Raw genomic sequence first — 6,000 nt, forward strand, 5'->3', positions numbered from 1 at the left:
TCGAAGTGTATGAATGTAATGTGTATATAAGCACTCAAATCATGCATCATGCAAAGTTTACCATAGGCTTGCTCAAAGTCTAATCCCTCCTCTACTAGATGTGATTAAGCATCAAAAGTCCGAAAGGTCTTTATCTTTGGTTGTAATGTAGGCTCTTTGGTAGGTGAGGAATATTTGGCTAAAAATTGACTAAAAATAAAATATCCCAAGTAGAGTTAAAGTATTTTATTTTCTTTTCACAACCTTTCACACCTTTTTTTTTCTTTTTCTCCTCCCTTTTTTTTTTCTTTTCTTACACCACCTTTCATTTCTTTTCTAAGATCAAGCACATATTTGGAATTTTTCTCAATTTCACAACTTGTACTTTCTTTACATTAAGCACACTACTTTTATACTTTCACCTTATCTCTCCAATTCCTTTACAATAAGATAGTAAAAACTAACTAACCCAAGGAATTGTCCCCATTATGTTGGCTTCCAAAGAATAGGCTTAAAGGCTCAAAATTGGCTCCAAAGGGAAAAATTTTCAAATTTGAGAGGGTCAAAACTTTTGGATAAAAGTAGGCTAGAAAAGATGGCCAATCATCTTCCTAAATCAACTTAAACACTATGTAAACTTAGGCAAGACTAGGAGTAAGTTCTAGAAACAAATACATGAATGCAGATAAATCACACAAGAATGAAATTTAGGCTCAAATTCTCACAAGGTATAAAACATGAATCAAGGCGAACAAACAATTCACTAATTATGCACATTTTCACCAAACCATCAAATCAAAACGTTAAGCCACACTTAAACATAGATGGAATGTAATATCATTGACAACTCGGTCTAAAGTGTGTCCCTAAGCATGCGTGTTTCTAAGTTCTTTATGTTAAGTTCACAACATGGATTCAAGAAAACATTTTTAGAACACTAAATTTTAGAACTCGGTCTAAAGTGTGTCCCTAAGCATGCGTGTTTCTAAGTTCTTTATGTTAAGTTCTAGAAACAAATACATGAATGCAGATAAATCACACAAGAATGAAATTTAGGCTCAAATTCTCACAAGGTATAAAACATGAATCAAGGCGAACAAACAATTCACTAATTATGCACCTTTTCACCAAACCATCAAATCAAAATGTTAAGCCACACTTAAACATAGATGGAATGTAATATCATTAGCAACTCGGTCTAAAGTGTGTCCCTAAGCATGCGTGTTTCTAAGTTCTTTATGTTAAGTTCACGACATGGATTCAAGAAAACATTTTTAGAACACAAAATTCTCCTACGGGATTTTGAAAAACAAAAACAAAATCTTTAAAACAAAAAGAAAATTCCTAAAACAAAAACCTAAACTCACGGTCCACCACTTCATCCCCCCAAACTTATTTACAACAAAGTGTAAAATAAGTTTGTAGAGTTGGTAGGGACGTGAGTAAACTACTGAAAAAAAACGTACCTTGAAAAATTTCGCGTCGAGGCTTGACTGGGCGAAAATCGAAAAATTTCAAAAAATCGCGCTGGAAATTGCGCCCAGGTGGCGGCCCGCCGCGGCATGTCCGGCGGTCGCCGCGCAACAACAGATTGTTCCAGCGAGCAGGTGGCGGACCGCCGCAGCACATGCGGCGGTCGCCACGAAGAGTTCAGAACCTGCGAAAAATTTTCAACGCACAAAAATTAAACTAAAACAAAAAAAAAACTTAAAATTAAAGCAAAAATTGTCAAAAACAAGGGTGGGTTGCCTTCCAACAAGCGCTCTTTTAAAGTCATGCGCTTGACGTTACCCCCTTTTACTCCTTGGGTGGTTCCTCTAGATCAAACTCCTCCTCCACTATTTTGTCCGAACTGTAATACTTCTTTACATGGTGACCATTGACTTGAAACAATTGTCCATCTGGAGCTAGCAATTCCACTGTTCCACTATCATATATCTTCTTGATCATGTAAGGGCCGGTCCATTTAGACTTCAACTTGCCGGGGAATAGAGAAAGTCTCGAATTGTGCAACAAAACTACATCCCCCAGCGTGAGCTCTCTTGGGCTGATCATCCGGTCATGGTAAGCCTTCATTCGTTCCTTATAAGTGGATGAACTGTCGTAAGCCTCCATCCGAAATTCGTCCATCTCATTAAGAAAAAGACGCCTTTCTTCACCAGCCTTGCGAAAGTCGTGGTTCAACTTCTTGATTGCCCAATATGACTTGTATTCCATCTCAAGAGGCAAATGACAAGACTTACCAAACACAAATTGATAAGGGGACATACCTATGGAGCCCTTGTAAGCGGTACGATATGCCCATAATGCGTCATCTAACCGAAGTGCCCAATCCTTACGGTTCACGCTCACCGTCTTTTGAAGAACCGACTTGATTTCCATGTTTGCTAACTCAGTTTGCCCATTCGCCTGAGGATGATAGGGCGAAGTTACTCTATGCTTGACTCCATATTTGTCCAACACGCTGTCCAACCATCTATTGTTGAAGTGAGATCCTCCATCACTAATAAGAGCGCGGGGCGTACCAAATCTGCAAAATATGTTTTTTCTAACAAAAGCAATGACAACTTTAGAATCGTTAGTTCTGGTTGGAATTGCTTCCACCCATCTAGAAACATATTCTACTGCAAGTAAGATATATTGGTACTCTCCTGATTTTGGGAATGGTCCCATAAAATCTATCCCCCACACATCAAACAATTCTACCTCAATGATGGTATTCATAGGCATCTCCTTTTTCTTAGAAATTCCCCACGTCCGTTGGCATTCATTGCATTGGAGAACAAAGCTAGCAGAGTCGCGAAAAATGGTAGGCCAATAGAATCCACTCTGCAAGACTTTTATCACGGTTCTTTGCACACCAAAGTGGCCTCCAGTTGGAGACGAATGACACTTTTTAACTATAGCCACCCAATTCTCCCGAGGGACACATCTCCTAAGTATAGTATCTGCACATCTTTTGAACAAGTAGGACTCATCCCAAAAGTAAGATCGTACATCTCTATAAAATTTCTTTTTCTGATAAGGAGTAAGATCTGGAGGATGTACCTTTGCCGCCAAATAATTTACAATATCGGCGTACCATGGGAAAGTGGCTTGAGTGAAGAACAGATGCTCATCTGGGAAGTCCTCGTTGATTTCTTGAGATAAATCTTCTCCTTCCACCGGGTGCTCCAACCTTGACAAGTGGTCCGCTACCACATTCTCGCACCCCTTTCTGTCCCTTATTTCCACATGAAACTCTTGGAGTAGCAAGATCCATCGGATAAGTCTGGGCTTCGCATCCTTCTTTGCAAATAAATGCCTAATAGCTGCATGGTCAGTATAAACAATAGTCTTAGTTCCAACAAGATAGCCCCTAAATTTATCAAAAGAATAAACAATAGCAAGCATCTCCCTTTCAGTAGTCATATAATTAGCTTGAGCAGAATCTAAAGTTCTACTAGCATAATAAATGACTCTAAAAATCTTGTCCCTCTTCCTGCCTCAAAGCTGAGCCAACTGCAATATCACTTGCGTCGCACATGATCTCAAATGGTTGACTCCAATCAGGCGTGATGAGGACAGGAGCGCTTACTAGAGCTTTCTTCAAGGTCTCAAAAGCTTGTAAGCAATCGGAAGTAAAATCAAATTTCACATCCTTCTCAAGAATTTTACAAAGAGGTTTAGAGATATTAGAAAAATCCTTGATGAATCTCCGGTAGAAGCTTGCATGTCCTAGAAAACTTCTTACTCCTTTTTCGTTGGATGGAGGTGGGAGCTTCTCAATGGCTGCAATCTTTGCCCTGTCGACTTCTATCCCTGCAGAAGACACTTTATGCCCTAGAACTATACCTTCTTTCACCATAAAGTGACATTTTTCCCAATTGAGAACAAGGTTAGTTTCTACACATCTCTGCAAAACCTTAGCTAGATTGTCAAGACAATGATCGTAAGATTTACCAAACACAGAAAAATCATCCATAAAAACTTCCATCACTTTTTCAATCAAATCATGAAATATGGCCATCATACATCTCTGAAAAGTAGCAGGAGCATTACATAAACCAAAAGACATTTTCCTATAAGCATAAATACCATAAGGACATGTGAAAGCAGACTTATGTTGGTCTTCGGGAGCAATTGCAATTTGATTATTCCTAGAATAGCCATCAAGAAAACAATAGTAATCATATCCCCCTAGTCTATCAAGCATTTGATCAATAAAAGGCAAAGGGAAATGATCCTTCCTAGTGGCTGCATTTAACATCCTATAATCAATGCATACTCTCCAACCTGTAGCTACTCTAGTGGCTATCATCTCTCCATCCTGGCCGGGCACTACCGTCATCCCTCCTTTTTTAGCTACTACTTGCGTAGGACTTACCCATTCACTATCAGATATTGCATAGATAATCCCTGCATCTAGTAACTCTATCACCTCTTTTCTAACTACATCTTGCATGATAGTCTACGTTGATTTTGCACACGAGGTTTATGCCATTCCTCAAGTAAAATTCTATGCATGCATGTGGTTGTGCTAATTCCTTTCAAATCACTAATAGACCATCCTATGGCGGACCTATACTTGTTCAAAACACACAAGAGCTTCTCACACTATTTCTCACTCAATGCAGCGGACACAACAACCGGGTAAGTGTTTTCCGACCCTAGGAATGCGTACCTGAGATGTTCGGGGAGAGGTTTTAGCTCTACCTTAGGCGGTCCCTTTGGCTTTCGCACTGTTTTCTTTCTTGCTACCTCTTCCTCGGGAGTGCGTAATGGCAAGAATGCGTTCCCCGTTTGAGGGATTCTTTCTGGTAGCACTTCCAATTCTGCAATGATGGCACACACTGCATCACAAGAGGATAAGTCAGTATTAGGAGTAAAGGAATTTTGTAGACAAGTTTCAAGAGGATCCTGGGTTTGGTGATAAGTGACTTCCACTTCTCCCACACAATCGGTGACGACTTGGATGACACTGCATTCTTGGTAGCCTTCTGCTCCGCTTTCATCATGTAGCTTCAATGTAAGCTCTCCTTTCTGTGCATCTATCATGGCTCTCCCAGTAGCTAAAAACAGTCTTCCAAGTATTAAGGGAACCTTCTTGTCCTCCTGCATGTCAAGCACAACAAAATCAGCTGGAAAAATAAATTCTCCAACCCTTACCAAAACATCTTCTACTATGCCCATTGGTGTTGTCGTGCTCCGATCTGCCATGTTGGGGTTTGTATACTAAAAGATGCTTCGAGCGTACATGCCTTTGTACAGTCAGCTTGTGCATGTATACGAGAAACGCCACGTCCACTTGTTTACCTAATTATGAGAATAAATAATATAATATAATGGTTTATTATTGAAATATGATAAACAAGTCTAAGGCTTTTTACTAAGAAGGTCAAGTAGGGAAATTCGATGAATCTCCTCATGAGTTTTCCAGTAGGGGACTTGGCCAGATCTAGTAAGAAGAAAAACGTATTCACAACCTAGATAGGCTTTGGCTACCTATTGGTACGGTTGCGGTGTTTGTGATAATTCTCTCTTACCTAAGAAGAGATTAGTAACACCGGTGTGGTAAAGCACTGAAAGGATCTAATCCGAAATGTATTCTTTATTGCTATCTACTGAAAGAATATATTTCAGAAAGTTTAGTATTTTCTAGTCTATGATATTAATATCAATATTGTTTATTCAATCAAACGCCACTTTGACTTATCAATATGTGAGAGTTTGTACGTAACTCAAGTTCATGATATCTTGGGTGGTAGTAATTGAATAACATGAAGGTATTGGAATATTATTTCATAGAATTCGCGTGCCCAGTGTGGTATGATTAAATCCCTAAAAGGGTGATCCCCAATGAGGTGTTTGAAAGAGGAATTTATTATTCAGAAATCTGCGCAGTTGGAATTTATTCCACGAATAATAAATAAAGTTTCAAACTAGAAAAACTCTTTGGAGAATTAATTTAATTCTAGTCACATAGCAGACAAAAGAATTAAATTGACGGATCAAGATAATCTTAAACGCGGGAAATATTAT

Source organism: Salvia hispanica, chromosome 6, assembly GCF_023119035.1.
Source record: "Salvia hispanica cultivar TCC Black 2014 chromosome 6, UniMelb_Shisp_WGS_1.0, whole genome shotgun sequence".
NCBI lineage: Eukaryota > Viridiplantae > Streptophyta > Magnoliopsida > Lamiales > Lamiaceae > Salvia > Salvia hispanica.